Source organism: Entelurus aequoreus, linkage group LG20 (genome assembly GCF_033978785.1).
Source record: "Entelurus aequoreus isolate RoL-2023_Sb linkage group LG20, RoL_Eaeq_v1.1, whole genome shotgun sequence".
In the NCBI taxonomy this organism is placed as follows: Eukaryota; Metazoa; Chordata; class Actinopteri; order Syngnathiformes; family Syngnathidae; genus Entelurus; species Entelurus aequoreus.
In genome coordinates, this window is record NC_084750.1 from 41,484,686 (window position 1) to 41,502,776 (window position 18,091).

The 18,091-nt window shown below is 45.0% G+C and overlaps 1 protein-coding gene across 5 annotated transcripts in view; it reads left to right on the forward strand.

The window, feature by feature from the left end:
- col16a1 (collagen, type XVI, alpha 1) overlaps positions 1-18,091 on the forward strand; it is a 378,064-nt gene that overhangs the window by 92,658 nt on the left and 267,315 nt on the right. For all 5 annotated transcript variants that reach the window (XM_062030118.1, XM_062030122.1, XM_062030121.1 and 2 more), the window contains one exon: positions 3,784-3,854. The gene's annotated coding sequence lies outside the window, so the exon portion shown is untranslated. The remainder of the gene's footprint in view (positions 1-3,783; positions 3,855-18,091) is intronic.

Consider the following 18,091-nt stretch of genomic DNA (forward strand, 5'->3'; position numbering starts at 1 on the left):
GCTTTGCGAAGCTAAAAAAATAGAAGCTAAGTTAGCTACAGAGATAACGTGATAGCAGGCTCAAATGCAGATAGAAACAAAATTTTAAAAAACCCTGACTGGAAGGATAGACAGAAGATCAACAATACTATTAAACCATGAACATGTAAATACACGATTAATAATTTTCAGCTTGGCGAAGCTAAAAAAAATAGAAGCTAACTTAGCTACGGAGCTTACGTGATAGCATCAGTCTCAAATGCAGATAGAAACTAAATTAAAAAAAAACCCTGACTGGAAGGATAGACAGAAGATCAACAATACTATTAAACCATGAACATGTAAATACACGGTTAATAATTTTCAGCTTTGCGAAGCTAAAAAAATAGAAGCTAAGTTAGCTACAGAGCTAACGTGATAGCAGGCTCAAATGCCGATAGAAACAAAATTTAAAAAAAACCTGACTTGAAGGATGGACAGAAGATCAACAATACTATTAAACCATGAACATGTAAATACACGGTTAATAATTTTCAGCTTGGCGAAGCTAAAAAAATGGAAGCTAACTTAGATGCGGCGGCGGCGGGCGTTGTACGCTTTTGACGACACCACGGCCGCCATCAGAGTCGGCAAGAAACATATATTTCCCCAAAGTTACGTACGTGACATGCACATATCGACACGCACGTACGGGCAAGCGATCAAATGTTTGGAAGCCAAAGCTGTACTCACCGTAGTGCGTCTGCTATCTTGCTCAAAACACAACACAACCTCCTGGTGTTGGTGTTGCTACAGCCAGCCGCTAATACACCGATCGCACCTACAACTTTCTTCTTTGCAGCCTCCATTGTCCATTAAACAAATTGCAAAAGATTCACCAACACAGATGTCCAGAATACTGTGGAATTTTGTCGAAGAAAACAGAGGTATTTGAATTGGCTCTTGACCTCGTGACGTCACGCGCATACGTCATCATACCGCGACGTTTTCTAGCGGAAGTTTCCCGGGAAGTTTAAAATTGCACTTTATAAGTTAACCCGGCCGTATTGGCATGTGTTGCAATGTTAAGATTTCATCATTAATATATAAACTATCAGACTGCGTGGCATTGGTCGGTAGTAGTGGCTTTCAGTAGGCCTTTAATCATCGATATAGTTATATAGTACATGTGCAATGAAGTGTATATCCTCTTTAACATCAGTACACACTACAAGTAGGACGCTACATTGTTTTTTTTTTTAGTTGCTTGGTCGCTTTCTATGCGCGTGCACAAGAATGGAAGCAACACACGTAAGTTAACTTCATGACTTGTCGTTAAACAAGGACTAAAAACATATGGTAATGTTGCACCTTTCTTATGACACAGAGCAAAAAGTCTTGCTTGTCAAAGCTGTCCCATCAGGTGGAGGTGCCACAGCGATCATATCCAAAACAGCTGTCTGTCATTAGCGCCGGCGGAAGTGTCGCAAAGCCCATTTTAATGTGTCTTCTTAATCAATATAAAGTGAAAATAGCAGCATATTTACATTCAAACATATAGTAAATCCTCTTATAGTGTGTTTAAAGGCAGTGTTGTTGAGCTTTATAAATGACAGCGCACAACCATGATGTCATCTCAAGTCTCCGTTTGTGCCGTGTACACGCATACGCTCAGCGGAGAGTTTTGGAACTCTACACTTTAGCCAGCGTTTGCAAAAGTCTGTGTTTTTAAAGACAAAAGTGTGTGTGTGGACAAGAGCCCTTAACGCAGAGATAAGTATGCGTTTATTAAGTATCTGTGTTCGTGTGGACATGGCCTTCGACAGAGTCAATTACTCCATTTTTTGTCATGAAGTAATGGCATACGGTAGCTTAAACTTACAGTTGTGTAGATGTCACGATCAATGACTCACCTGCTGATGGCATTTTAGCATCAAAATTAAAATATGTCCTCTTCCCTTTCATCTAGATCAGGGGTCGGCAACCCAAAATGTTGAAAGAGCCATATTGGACCAATAATACAAAAAAAAAATCTTTTTGGAGCCGCAAAAAAATTTAAGTATTATATAAGTGTTATAATGAAGGCAACACATGATGCAAGTGGCTAATTAGCTATATTAGCCTACTATCAAAATGACTGTGTCGCAGGCTGACGCAAATCTTCGTTGACAGAAATGTTGAAATGTAATATTTATTCTGCACATTTTTACAACATTGGAAAACATTACTAAAACTTCTCAGAGATAACTCCTGGAAATGACTGTCTTATAATGACCAAAGGTATAGATGTGTGCGTCCAAGTTAAAGGAAACTGCATGATGTCTTCTTCTAATGCATTTATTACAATCTTTGCATGCTGGGTAATGTTTGCTGTGGTCTGGAACAACATGGCACACTAGCAACCATCGGAAATGCATCCAATATTACATACAGATAAAGTGTCATGAGACATGCAAATATAAATTAAATACACACACGACATAAGTAAAGGAAATTAAATTAGCTCAAATATACCTACAAACGAGGCACAATGATGCAATATTTACCTTATTCTAGCCTAAATAGCATTTAAGCATCGATTAGCTTGCAGTCATGCAGTGACCAAATATGCCAAATTAGCACTCCACAACAAGTCATATCAACAAAGGCCACCTTTGTGCATTCACGCACAGTATAAAATGTTTGGTAGACAAAATGAGACAAAGAAGGAGTGGCATAAAATACGTCTATGTGGCAGCGTCGGAGAATGTTATACAATACATGTAAACAAACTGTTGAGTCACAGTCCACACAACGGTGAGTTCAAGGGCCGCTGAAATTAGTAGGACAAAACGGCGCTCGCCAAATACTCATCAGTAAAGCATAAACACAAACATATTAAACAGTGGGCTTTCTAACAATTAGGAAGGTTTGTGTCGTGTTTGTCCTCCTACAGAAACCATATTACGACGAAAAATATATTGTTCACCCCATTTTTTTTTTAATTTCCATACATTTTTGAAAAAGCTCCACCAGAGCGTCGCTCAAGAGCCGCGGGTTGCTGACCCCCGTTCTAGATGCACACATATTACGATGTGGAACATGTTAAATCCATATGTTTTTGTTTTAGCGGTGAGAAATCCCAACTTCCTCATCTAACAAGGAAAAGCATCTGATTGGCTCTCCTTCGTAACTAGCCCCCACCCCTCTTTCATATGCCCTAACTTGTCCTACGAAATTAAATATGATTGGATTCCCTTTCTGTCAACATTTTTGTCAAGTTTTTATTCGTTGAGTAAAATGTCAGTTAATTTAGTTTTCGTCTTCGTCAACGTGCAATTTGTTATGACTCGTTATTGTTTTATTTTTGTCGGGGGAAAATAGGTTGTTGACGATAAATAAGATGCAGATTATTATTAGGAACCCTGTGGAAAATTCTCCAACTGGCGTTTACGGTCTGCAGTGCTGGATAGCGCAACACGAGCATCCCGCCAGACACGGTAAACCTGCCGCAGGTGCAATTACGTGGAGGGAACGGATGCAGGCCGACATCTTGGTAGGCAAACAGAGGAGGTTGGAAGCCATAATTGGACTTGAAATGTTGGATGTAGTTGTTTGGGGCCAATAAATATTTACAGTATTAAACAAGATTTTTTTTCCAGACATTTTTATTGGCGAAAAAATGCCATCATTGATTCAGGTCAACTCAATAGGATATTGTTCCCACCTTCAGTAGGCTTGTACAATGAGCGTGTTGTACCACCCTGTAATAACAGCACACCCCCATTATTTAAAAGCTGTCTGCCTGTTGTGTTTTATATTTGACTTTGACTTTGTTGTCCTCAGGCTCAAGCTGCTGACACGGCAGCTCATCAGCCGGCACCGATGGGACTCCACAGCGCGTTCACCGACAACAGGTGAGCTCACACCGGTCTGTAAATCCTCTGCGGTGAGCGGGGGGGACACACGGAGCCTTGTCCAGCGGGGAGCTAAGCATTGATCAATGCAGTGAGGCAGGACAGGGGGAAGGGAGCCACAAGAGAGAGAAAGGCCAGTGCCATCGCTCTTCCATGATGCTCAGGATCTGGATCCGCTGGGCTCCCGGGCTAAATTAAAACAACCGGCGTCTCATTGATTCCAGCGCTGACAGGGACCATACATCACCGTATAGCCAAGGAGAGGGGACAAGAGAGAGCCGGGAGAAGGAGGGAGGGGAAGGTGAGCGGAGTGGTACACCCAAATAAGGCAGTGGGACAAAATAGCACCACAGAAGAGAATAAAGGTGGCGTTATTGAAAAGAATGGGGGATACATTCCATTAAGCGTGGAGAGGGGAAACGATGAAAGAGCATCTTTGCGTGGTAAACCAAATGACATATTTTTCTTCTATATCTTTTCATTTTATCAGTGGCTTTCAGCATGATTGTCTCGCCTTTTTTTCCTTTCCCACACTCATTGTGCTTTAGTAGTAAAATGTGTTGGAATTAAAATATAATTACCGTATTTTTCGGACTATAAGTCACAGTTTTTTTCATTGTTTGGCCGGGGGTGCGACTTATACTCAGGAGCGACTTACGTGTGAAATTATTAACACATTACCGTAAAATATCAAATAATATTATTTATCTCCTTCACGTAAGAGACTAGACGTATATCAGCAATCGTCACACACACACGTCAACCAATAAATATTTGGCGGGGGCGGGTCATGGCAGAAGTGCATTGTGAAAAAAAAGAGGCTACCTGCTACTACTTCCATACCTATGAAAATTGATCATTTCAACATTGGCGGTAATTTATAAAAACTGAGATTAGCGATAAGGAGTGACAGATTGTTTGGTAAACGTATAGCATGTTCTATATGTTATAGTTATTTGAATGACTCTTACCATAATATGTTACGTTAACACATACTTGCCAACCTTGAGACCTCCAATATCGGGAGGTGGGGGGTGGGGGGGTGGAGCTTGGTCGGTGGGGGGTGGGGTCGGGGGCGTGGTTGGGGGCGTGGTTATTTACAGCTAGAATTCACCAACTCGAGTATTTCATATATATATATATATATATATATATATATATATATATATATATATATGATATATATATGTATGAAATACGTGACTTTCAGTGAATTCTAGCTATATATATATATATATATATATATATATATATATATATATATATATATATATATATATATATATTTTATTTACATAGAAAAAAAATTAAAAAATACTTGAATTTCAGTCTTCCGTTGGCTATCCATTAGATGGCAATATTGTCCTGTTTAACTTCTCCGTTCATTCGGCAGGCAAAGCCTCTATTGTGGGAAAGCGGACGTGAGAACAGGCTGCCCCCACTCAGTCTCAGGTCCGCATTGAGCTGGAGGGGGCGTGGCCTCCAGCTCCGGCTGAAGTTTGTCGGGAGAAAATCTCTGCCGGGAGGTTGTCGGGAGAGGCGCTGAATACCGGGATTCTCCCGCTAAAAACGGGAGGGTTGGCAAGTATGCGTTAACATACCAGGCACGTTCTCAGTTGGTTATTTATGCGTCATATAACGTACACTTATTCAGCCTGTTGTTCACTATTCTTTATTTATTTTCAATTGCCTTTCAAATGTCTAATCTTGTTGTTGGCTTTTATCAAATAAATTTCCCCCAAAAATGCGACTTAGTGCAACTTATATATGTTTTTTTTCTTCTTTATTATGCATTTTCGGCCGGTGCGATTTATACTCCGGAGCGATTTATAATCCGAAAAATACGGTAACTAGTTTTACATGATTTCCAACGCATTTATAGGAGTGTTTTTATAGGTCATGTCCTATTAGTACAGCATTAGATTAGCATCAGTAAAAGTAGATGACATCTGGTGTTTGGGCTTTTAGACTCTTAAAACACATGTTGAGATTTTCAATAGAGGTGGTAATGGAGACTGAATTCAATAATACTCTAGGCACCGACCAAATTATGTTGCTTCTTCCGATACACATAATATCAAACAGATTTTCGACATCCTGGTTGCTCGTAACGTCACGTCCAGTTGCAGACTCCGGCTTAAGTACTTTGCGGGCAAATTCATAGTAGACTGCATCGAGGTAATGTTGTAGTTTTCCATGTCAACAAAGCAAGCATGCCTGATAGAAAGCGCTTAAAATTAAGGTTCCACTTTTCAAGCTAGCTTGATACTAATTTACATTGAATAAGTTACAGACATGGTACTGATTGGCATTGGCGATTTTAACGCCTCCAAATTTGGCAGTCAAACATAAAAGTTAAGTTAAAGTTAAAGTACCAATGATTGTCACACACACACTAGGTGTGGCGAAATTATTCTCTGCATTTGACCCATCACCCTTGATCACCCCCTGGGAGGTGGGAGGAGCATAAATGCACGTTGCAGTTCAACTACTGGTGTGTTATAATTACAATACTTTCAATTAGGGGTGGACTGGACAAAAAATGACTGGACTTTGTTGTCCAGACTTTCTCACTGCATTCTGAGAAAACCGCTCAGTTTGTATTTCATATAGTTAGTTTATGTGTGTTTATGTTTGTTGAGGTCATATATACCACATGACACTTACAAATGGTAAGGTGAACTTTTATATTGTATTCTATTAACAGCGATGGACAAGGAAAGTGCTAGGAAGAGGTTTAAAATAAAATTTCAAAAGAAAGTGCCCAGTCATTTACTATTTGGCGTTTTCCAAGCTATTTTTGGTTAAGCCTCTCTCGTGTCTGTGGTAGCATGTCCCTGGGCTGGACTTGAAGAGTTATCGCTCACATACCAACACAGCCAAAAATAAATAATAATAATGTACTGAAACAAACATTGAGTACTGATAACAATTCCTAATTTTTATCCCATAGCAGTATGTGAAAGGTTCCTATTCCTAATCTATCTTGTGGAAAAAAGAGTTAGTCTTTGCTGAGAAAAATATTCATAGTCCGTGTGTGCCGACTGAGTCACCCAGGTGTCCTTATCCTGGCATACTGTATATAGTGAGGATCCTAGTAGTGGTAAAGTACCCGCAGTAATGTTGGTGTTTTCCCCAGATGGCCAATGTAATTGTGGCGGTGGGGGTGTGGTTAGATGTGTGACTAGGGGGGCGTGGTCAAATTGACATCATAATTTAATTTGCATAATTGCAGATGATGCATATATTTTCTTTGAAAAAAAACACCAAAAAAAGGTATACTGTACATACATTTAAAAACAAATCTGCTATTAGTAATTATCATTAACATACACGGTGGAACAGGGGTTAGTGCGTGTGCCTCAGAATACAAAGGACCTGGGTTCGATCCTGGGATCGGTATCTTTCTGTGTGGAGTTTGCATGTTCTCCCTGTGACTGCGTGGGTTCCTTCCGGGTACTCCGACTTCCTCCCACCTCCAAAGACATGCACCTGGGGATAGGTTGATTGGCAACACTAAATTGACCCTAATGTGTGAATGTGAGTGTGAATGTTGTCTGACTATCTGTGTTGGCCCGGCGATGAGGTGGCGACTTGTCCAGGGTGTACCCCGCCTACCGCCCGAATGCAGCTGAGATAGGCTCCAGCACCCCCTGCGACCCCTAAAGGGACAAGCGGTAGAAAATGGATGGATGGATATATTTTTTCTTATATGGTTTTGCTCTGGTTTATAATTGTTGCCGCCTATTGTACAACGTAACACAGACCGTACACATATTCGCAGCAGGACTACAAGATGAACAGCCACTGGCATGTTAGAACAAAGTGACTCAGGGAAGTCGGTGATCAGATCTGTAGGATTGGCTCTTAAGGGCTAGGTCGATCGGGCTGTGGTGTGAAGAGGGATTGGGCGGTGCCTCAATATTCTTACCGACATCAGCCACCCGCTCAAGTTCTCTCCTTGAAAGCGCGCCACTGCCCTTCTAATATTTACTCATTGCACATGTTGTGGATCGCTGTCCACGGGTATATCTCGGATATATTAAAGGGGAACTGCACTTTTTTGGGGGGAATTTAGCCTGCAGATATATATATATATATGCAGGTTATATATATATATATAAGCAAAATTTAAAAAAGTGTCGTTTCCCTTTATTACATCCACATCACAGACATGCTACCTCCGCCCCAGATAATCAATTGCGTGCATGTCGCAGTTCTTGCCAAATGTCATGACAACTAGGGATGATGTTCGAAACCGGTTCTCCCGATTGTTCGATAAGAAAAGAACCGATTCCATGGATTTGAATCCTTTTTTGAGAACCGGTTCCCGTTATTGAAGCCTCTATACCGTATTTCCGCGACCATAGGCATACTTGCCAACCCTGCCGATTTTTCCGGGAGACTCCCGAATTTCAGTACCCCTCCTGGAAATCTCCCGGGGCAACCATTCTCCCGAATTTCTCCCGATTTTCACCCGGACAACAATATTGAGGGCGTGCCGTGATGGCACTGTCTTTAGCGTCCGCTTTTCCTCCATACAAACAGCGTGCCGGCCCAGTCACATGTTGTATGCGGCTTCTACAGACACACGTAAGTGACTGCAAGACATACTTGATCAACAGCCATACAGGTCACACTGAGGGTGGACGTATAAACAACTTTAACACTGGTACAAATATGCGCCACACTGTGAACCCACACCAAACAAGAATGACAAACACATTTCGGGACAACATCCGCACCGTAACACAACATAAACACAACAGAACAAATACCCAGAATCCCTTGCAGCCCTTACTCTTCCGGGCACCGCTACCACCAAACCCCGCCCCCCCAACCCTGCTCACCTCAACCCCCCGAATTCGGAGGTCTCAAGGTTGGCAAGTATGACCATAGGGCGCACCGTATTAAAAGGCGCCGTGTCAGTTACGGGTGCTATTTCACACATAAATAAGGCGCAGCGTATTTTGGGGCGCAGGCATGGTTAAACATAGGCTAGCTTAAAACATACGCTATCTTAAAACATATGCTAGCATGCATGGACGCTGTTTTAAAAATGCAGCAGGAGCAAAGCTGAGTTGGGTTGTACTTTATTGAAGTATTTATCAATGTACTCAAATGTTTTTTTGATCAATCCTCATCCACAAATCCATTAAACTCATCATCTTCTGTGTCCGAAATTAACAGCTGGGCAAGTTCTCCATCAAACACGCCAGATTCCCTTTCTTCAATTTCAAAGTCAGTCTCGTTGTCTATTAGCATAGCAAGCTAGCACAACAGTAAAAGCCGACTTCTCTTGCCCCGTTGTGCGTATGGATTCGCTACCGTGCTGGTCCCCTTCTTCTCCACAGTGTGCTTCACCGGGATGTCGAAAGTGCACGAAAAAGCACCTCGTCCATGTTGATGTTTGTCTGCATCCATCCATCCATCCATCCATCCATCTTCTTCCGCTTATCCGAGGTCGGGTCGCGGGGGCAGCAGCCTAAGCAGGGAAGCCCAGACTTCCCTCTCCCCAGCCACTTCGTCTAGCTCTTCCCGGGGGATCCCGAGGCGTTCCCAGGCCAGCCGGGAGACATAGTCTTCCCAACGTGTCCTGGGTCTTCCCCGTGGCCTCCTACCGGTCGGACGTGCCCTAAACACCTCCCTAGGGAGGCGTTCGGGTGGCATCCTGACCAGATGCCCGAACCACCTCATCTGGCTCCTCTCGATGTGGAGGAGCAGTGGCTTTACTTTGAGCTCCTCCCGGATGACAGAGCTTCTCACCCTATCTCTAAGGGAGAGACCCGCCACCCGGCGGAGGAAACTCATTTCGGCCGCTTGTACCCGTGATCTTGTCCTTTCGGTCATAACCCAAAGCTCATGACCATAGGTGAGGATGGGAACGTAGATCGACCGGTAAATTGAGAGCTTTGCCTTGCGGCTCAGCTCCTTCTTCACCACAACGGACCGATACAGCGCCCGCATTACTGAAGACGCCGCACCGATCCGCCTGTCGATCTCACGAACCACTCTTCCCTCACTCGTGAACAAGACTCCGAGGTACTTGAACTCCTCCACTTGGGGCAAGATCTCCTCCCCAACCCGGAGATGGCACTCCACCCTTTTCCGGGCGAGAACCATGGACTCGGACTTGGAGGTGCTGATTCTCATCCCAGTCGCTTCACACTCAGCTGCGAACCGATCCAGTGAGAGCTGAAGATCCTGGCCAGATGAAGCCATCAGGACCACATCATCTGCAAAAAGCAGAGACCTAATCCTGCAGCCACCAAACCGGATCCCCTCAACGCCTTGACTGCGCCTAGAAATTCTGTCCATAAAAGTTATGAACAGAATCGGTGACAAAGGGCAGCCTTGGCGGAGTCCAACCCTCACTGGAAACGTGTCCGACTTACTGCCGGCAATGCGGACCAAGCTCTGACACTGATCATACAGGGAGCGGACCGCCACAATCAGACAGTCCGTTACCCCATACTCTCTGAGCACTCCCCACAGGACTTCCCGAGGGACACGGTCGAATGCCTTTTCCAAGTCCACAAAGCACATGTAGACTGGTTGGGCAAACTCCCATGCACCCTCAAGGACCCTGCCGAGAGTATAGAGCTGGTCCACAGTTCCACGACCAGGACGAAAACCACACTGTTCCTCCTGAATCCGAGGTTCGACTATCCGGCGTAGCCTCCTCTCCAGTACACCTGAATAGACCTTACCGGGAAGGCTGAGGAGTGTGATCCCCCGATAGTTAGAACACACCCTCCGGTTCCCCTTTTTAAAGAGAGGAACCACCACCCCGGTCTGCCAATCCAGAGGTACCGCCCCCGATGTCCACGCGATGCTGCAGAGTCTTGTCAACCAAGACAGCCCCACAGCATCCAGAGCCTTAAGGAACTCCGGGCGGATCTCATCCACCCCCGGGGCCTTGCCACCGAGGAGCTTTTTAACTACCTCAGCAACCTCAGCCCCAGAAATAGGAGAGCCCACCACAGATTCCCCAGGCACTGCTTCCTCATAGGAAGACGTGTTGGTGGGATTGAGGAGGTCTTCGAAGTATTCCCTCCACCGATCCACAACATCCGCAGTCGAGGTCAGCAGAACACCATCCTCACTATACACGGTGTTGATAGTGCACTGCTTCCCCTTCCTGAGGCGGCGGATGGTGGTCCAGAATCGCTTTGAAGCCGTCCGGAAGTCGTTTTCCATGGCTTCCCCGAACTCCTCCCATGTCCGAGTTTTTGCCTCCGCGACTGCTGAAGCCGCACACCGCTTGGCCTGTCGGTACCTGTCCGCTGCCTCAGGAGTCCTATGAGCCAAAAGAACCCGATAGGACTCCTTCTTCAGCTTGACGGCATCCCTCACCGCCGGTGTCCACCAACGGGTTCTAGGATTACCGCCACGACAGGCACCAACTACTTTGCGGCCACAGCTCCAATCAGCCGCCTCGACAATAGAGGTGCGGAACATGGTCCACTCGGACTCAATGTCCAGCACCTCCCTCGCGACATGTTCAAAGTTCTTCCGGAGGTGGGAATTGAAACTCTCTCTGACAGGAGACTCTGCCAGACGTTCCCAGCAAACCCTCACAATGCGTTTGGGCCTGCCAGGTCTGTCCGGCATCCTCCCCCACCATCGCAGCCAACTCACCACCAGGTGGTGATCGGTAGAAAGCTCCGCCCCTCTCTTCACCCGAGTGTCCAAAACATGAGGCCGCAAATCCGATGACACAACTACAAAGTCGATCATGGAACTGCGGCCCAGGGTGTCCTGGTGCCAAGTGCACATATGGACACCCTTATGCTTGAACATGGTGTTCGTTATGGACAATCCGTGACGGGCACAAAAGTCCAATAACAACACACCACTCGGGTTCAGATCCGGGCGGCCATTCTTACCAATCACGCCTCTCCAGGTTTCACTGTCGTTGCCAATATGAGCGTTGAAGTCCCCCAGTAGAACGAGGGAATCACCCGGGGGAGCACCCTCAAGTACTCCCTCGAGTGAATCCAAAAAGGGTGGGTACTCTGAGCTGCTGCTTGGCGCGTAAGCGCAAACAACAGTCAGGACCCGTCCCCCCACCCGAAGGCGGAGGGAAGCTACCCTCTCGTCCACCGGGTTGAACTCCAACATGCAGGTTCTGAGCCGGGGGGCAACAAGAATTGCCACCCCAGCCCGTCGCCTCTCACTGCCGGCAACGCCAGAGTGGAAGAGAGTCCATCCCCTCTCGAGAGAACTGGTTCCAGAGCCCTTGCTGTGCGTCGAAGTGAGTCCGACTATGTCTAGCCGGAACTTCTCCACCTCGCGCACTAGCTCAGGCTCCTTCCCCCCCAGCGAGGTGACGTTCCACGTCCCAAGAGCTAGCTTCTGTAGCCGAGGATCGGACCGCCAAGTGCCCTGCCTTCGGCTGCCGCCCAGCTCACATTGCACCCGACCTCTATGGCCCCTGCTATGGGTGGTGAGCCCATTGGAGGGGGGACCCACGTTGCCTCTTCGGGCTGTGCCCGGCCGGGCCCCATGGGGACAGGCCCGGCCACCAGGCGCTCGCCGTCGTGCCCCAACTCCGGGCCTGGCTCCAGAGGGGGGCCCCGGTGACCCGCGTCCGGGCGAGGGAAATCTGAGTCTCGGTTCTTGTATTTCCATAGAAGTCTTCGAGCTGCTCTTTGTCTGATCCCTCACCTAGGACCTGTTTGTCTTGGGAGACCCTACCAGGGGGCATGGAAGCCCCCGGACAACATAGCTCCTAGGATCATTGAGACACGCAAACTCCTCTACCACGGTAAGGTGGCAGCTCAGAGTTTGTCTGCAATTTTTTTTAATTTACAACGCACGTAGCAGCACTATATGCTCACTGGGGGCGTGCTTTTAGCGTCTTCTCTCACCTGAAACCTTCACCCTATAACGGCCGCATGCTGTCCTCAGTTACGTCCGCTTTTCCTCCATAGTGTAACGACCTGCTGAGGTTGATGTTGTGTTCTTGAGTGAGTAATATTCAGAATTGCCATTGTTGTGACCGTAGCACGCCTGTAAGGTGATTGGCGAAGGAGGAGGAAGCGTTGTTGTTGCCTAAATGAGGAGTGAGGATAGACGTGCGTGTGGAAGGAACGAGATAAGTTGAGCTGTGTTAGCATAGGTTGCTCAATAAAAGTTTAAAAAGAGCGTCAGACTTGGTGTGCACTTCCTCTGGATGCTACAATATAAACAGCTTGCCAGCCCAGTCATATGACTTCTATGGCTTTTGGAACTCAGTGCACACACACAACAACCTATCTGGATTCGATAGATAGACAGACAGACAGATTCCTTCCTTCCTTCCTTCCTTCCTTCCTTCCTTCCTTCCTTCCTTCCTTCCTTCCTTCCTTCAGGGGAGTTCCCTTAGGAAAATTAAAATTCCAACAGCAGAGTACAGAGTTGAGATCGATTTTAAAAAGTAAATAATGGGGGTATATATGGAAACAAAATAGAAAAATATTACAATAGAATAAAAATAAAAAGCAACAATGAGAATAAAAATATAACAGTAAAATAAGAATACAACAAGAGAAACTAGACAGTAGTGACAATGTTATGAAAAATTATTGCACTGTTATTGTTTTGCATCCCCTGTCATCCTAGTACCCCCCCTCCCTCCCAGAGAGGAGTTGTACAGTCTAATGGCGTGTGGGACAAAGGAGTTTTTTAGTCTACTAGTCCTGCACTTGGGATGAAGCAGCCTAGCACTGAACAGGCTCCTCTGGCTACTGACAACGGTATGCAGAGGGTGACTGGCATTAGTGGACCCCGACTTAAACAAGTTGAAAAACTTATTCGGGTGTTACCATTTAGTGGTCAATTGTACGGAATATGTACTTCACTGTGCAACCTACTAATAAAAGTCTCAATCAATCAAGCAATCAATCATCCAGGATGCTCACTAGTTTTTCCACAGTCCTTTTCTCTGCCACCGTCACCAGTGAGTCCAGTTTTATTCCGATCGTAGAACCGGCCCGCCTGATCAGTTTCTCCAGTCTGGAGCTGTCCTTCCCCCCCAACACACTACAATGTAGTACAGAACACTGGCAACCACAGACTGGTAGTACATCCACAAGAGTTTTTTACAGACATTGAAAGAGTGCAGCCTCCTCAGGAAGTACAGCCTGCTCTGTCCTTTCCTGTACAAGTGGTCCGCGTTAACAGTCCAGTCCAGCTTATTGTCCACCCACACCCCGAGGTACTTGAATGAGTCCACTGTCTGTACCTCGACTCCCTCGATCACAATAAGTTGTGACCTTGGACTCGACCTCCCAAAGTCAATGACCAGTTCCTTGGTCTTTGACGGATTGAGCTGCAAGAGGTTCTTGTGGTACCAGACAACAAAGTCCCTCACCAGCCTCCGAAACTCCTCCTCTCTGCCGTCCCTGATGCACCCGACAATGGCTGTGTCATCCGCGTACTTCTGGATGTGACACAGCTCTGAGTTGTAGCAGAAGTCAGCGGTGTACAGGGTGAAGAGAAGAGGGGCCAGCACCGTTCCCTGCGGTGCTCCGGTGCTGCTGATCACAGTGTCAGATGTGATGTCCTTCAGTCTGATGTACTGTGGCCTATCGGTGAGGTAGTCTGAAATCCAGGCAACCAGGCAGGGGTCCACTCACATTCTGTCCAGCTTGTCCTGGAGAAGAAGGGGCTGGATAGTATTAAATATAAGAGATAAGAGATTCGATAACAATAGAAATAGAATAGAAAGTACTTTATTGATCCCTGGGGGAAATTCAGCACCACAGTTCGCTCACAATAGACAATAATAATAAATAATATAACATATTTAATATATTATATATATAATATATCCATCCATCCATTTTCTACCGCTTATTCCCTTCGGAGTCGCGGGGGGCGCTGGAGCCTATCTCAGCTATATATAAATAATATAAATATATTCTACATATATTCTACATTTAAGTGCAGTCAAGGAACATATGCATTATACAGTCTGATGGCTGTCGGTATGAAGGACCTCCTGTGTCGTTCCGTGTTGCATTTTGCTATATATATGGACATGGATATACAATGAAGAAAATACGTTTTTGAACACCCTGCTATTTTGCAAGTTCTCCCACTTAGAAATCATGGAGGGGTCTGAAATGTTCACGGTAGGTGCATGTCCACTATATGAGAGATAACCTAAAAAGAAAAATCCAGAAATCACAATCTATGATTTTTTAACAATTTATTCGTGTGATACAGCTGAAAATAAGTATTTGAACACCTGTCTATCAGCTAGAATTCTGACCCTCAAAGACCTGTTAGTCCGCCTTTAAAAGTCCTCCTCCACTCCACTGTATTATCCTGAATCAGATGCACCTGTGTGAGGTCGTTAGCTGCACCTGATTCAGGAAAGTACAGTGGAGTGGAGGAGGACTTTTAAAGGCGGACTAACAGGTCTTTGAGGGTCAGAATTCTAGCTGATAGACAGGTGTTCAAATACTTATTTTCAGCTGTATCACACGAATAAATTGTTAAAAAATCATAGATTGTGATTTCTGGATTTTTCTTTTTAGGTTATCTCTCATACAGTGGACATGCACCTACCATGAACATTTCAGACCCCTCCATGATTTCTAAGTGGGAGAACTTGCAAAATAGCAGGGTGTCAAATACTTATTTTCTTCACTGTATATATCCATGTACACAATACATTACTCAAATTTGTTTTCATGTGAAAACATATATATCTATTTTTAAGGTGAGGTGGCTTTTATTTTGCCACGGCGCTTTATCACGATCAACTCCATGTGGGGGAAACACAGAATGTGATGTGTACTTTTCACTCTGTAGCCACAGATTAAAGGAGAGACGAGCTGTTGCTGCACGAAATCTCAATGGCAATGATACTGCTGCCTTGGACAGCATTAGCTAAATGGCGCCATTAAAGATCTTCCCTCTCGCAACTGCAGAACACTTACTAGCCCCTGAAAGAAACCGAGCCAGCTGAGAAAGATGGAGGTTGCCATAAAACTGTTGGCTTTCACAATCACTGCAATGAGACAACAACGTAATTTAGATGGAATAAACCCTGGAACTCGAATGTTTACTTGCACACACATTTGTTTGTTGCCAACCTTTTTTTCGAGTAATATAAAATACTTTCTATCTGTAGTTATGATTTTGTCCTGAACCACGAGTTGTGATACCAAAATGGAGACAAACCTGTTGAAACCCAGCTCAGAAAACAGCCGATAGTTCATTGTTTCCAGCTTCCAGTCTTCTTGTAACAATACAATTTGTTCACAGCACTATTGACTCCGCATTGTATAAGTGCCACTTAAGGCAAAAATCCAAGCAATTGTGAGTTGAGGCGTAAACCTTTACCCCTGTGGCATTTTCTGGTTTGCTGGAAATGGAAACCTGCCATTGGTCGTCAGCGTGAAAGCTATTCCAAGGCGCTTGGATGGCGCTCTGGGGTGAAACAACAGCACCCCAACCCCTCCTCTTCCACCTGTCCCCCGTTCTTTCTGAGAGACAAGCAATATGGTAATGAGGGAATGAATATGGTGTGAATGTGTGTGTGTGTGTCCAGCTGGTCTCCTGGCCGCTGTGGCCATTAATGAGGAGTAGCAAGCAGCAGAGCATGACACACACCAGCTGGATGTGTGCACACCTCCACTGAGAGAGGAGTGCTGTGCCAATGAGACAGGAAGAGAAAGCTCTAAAGGAAAAGAGATACTTATTTACAGTACATATGGCAAGCTGGGTTCATCCAAATTGGCCTGAAAAATTGCAAAGGCTGGACTGTGTTGACTGATTGGTCTGTGCTGTAAACTCTCAACGAGTTTGACAACAGGTTTTTCTGAAGGAATACTTTGCCAGGACTCTACGTACAGTTATGAAGTATAATTGACCCATTTCCACTAGAGATGTCCGATAGTGGCTTTTTTGCCGATATTCCGATATTGTCCAACTCATAATTACCGTTTCCGATATCAACCGATACCGATATATACAGTCGTGAAATTAACACATTATTATGCCTAATTTTGTTGTGATGCCCCGCTGGATGCATTAAACAATGTAACAAGGTTTTCCAAAATAAATCAACTCAAGTTATGGAAAAAAATGCCAACATGTCACTGCCATATTTATTATTGAAGTCACAAAGTGCATTATTTTTTTTAACATGCCTCAAAACATCAGCTTGTAATTTGGGACATGCTCTCTCTAAGAGAGCATGAGGCATTATTTATGATTTTTTAAGTGTTTGTTTGCATGCCCGGACCTGGACCGGCTGGCTGCGCAGGCTGGCTCTCCGGTCCGCTAGACGGACTCGGTGGCTCCACGGTGACGTTTTGGTCAATTTGCTGGGACATTTGTGAAATTGAAGCCGGACAAAAAGAATGCCAATGTAAATTCACACAGACATGTGTAAACGTGATAGCGTAAGCTATCGGCGCTAGCTTCATTACAGTACGACAGCACGTACAAATATGCGTGAAAACACTCCTACAGACATCACACAGGGGACCGTTTAGTAAGTAGGAGAGTCCTGGGCATGACGTTAAAGTGCATCCGGCAGTGGAGGCTCCTCTATGGGGTCTTGGGGCACTAGGAGGTTAACCCCTTTACTACTGTTATGGGGGGGGGGGTGTATATTGTAGCGTCCCTGAAGAGTTAGTGCTGCAAGGGGTTCTGGGTATTTGTTCTGTTTTGTTTATGTTGTGTTACGGTGCGGATGTTCTCCCGAAATGTGTTTGTCATTCTTGTTTGGTGTGGGTTCACAGTGTGGCGCATATTTGTAACAGTGTTAAAGTTGTTTATACGGACACCCTCAGTGTGACCTGTATGGCTGTTGACCAAGTATGGATTGCATTCACTTGTGTGTGTGAAAAGCCGTAGGTATTATGTAATTGGGCAGGCACGCAAAGGCAGTGCCTTTAAGGTTTATTGGCGCTCTGTACTTCTCCCTACGTCCGTGTACCACTCTGTCATTAATTTTACTTTTTGAAACCGATACCGATAATTTCCGATATTACATTTTAAAGCCTTTATCGACTGATAATATCGGCAGCCCGATATTATCGGACATCTCTAATTTTCACCTATGCCAAATTATGATTTAATACTTGTAGTACATCAACTTTTTTTTGTCTGTATACTATACATACAGTACAGGCCAAACGTTTGGACACACTTTCTCATTCAATGCGTTTTCTTTACTTTGCCTTCAGTGACAATCTACAATGTAAATAGTCATGAAAATAAAGAAAACGCAT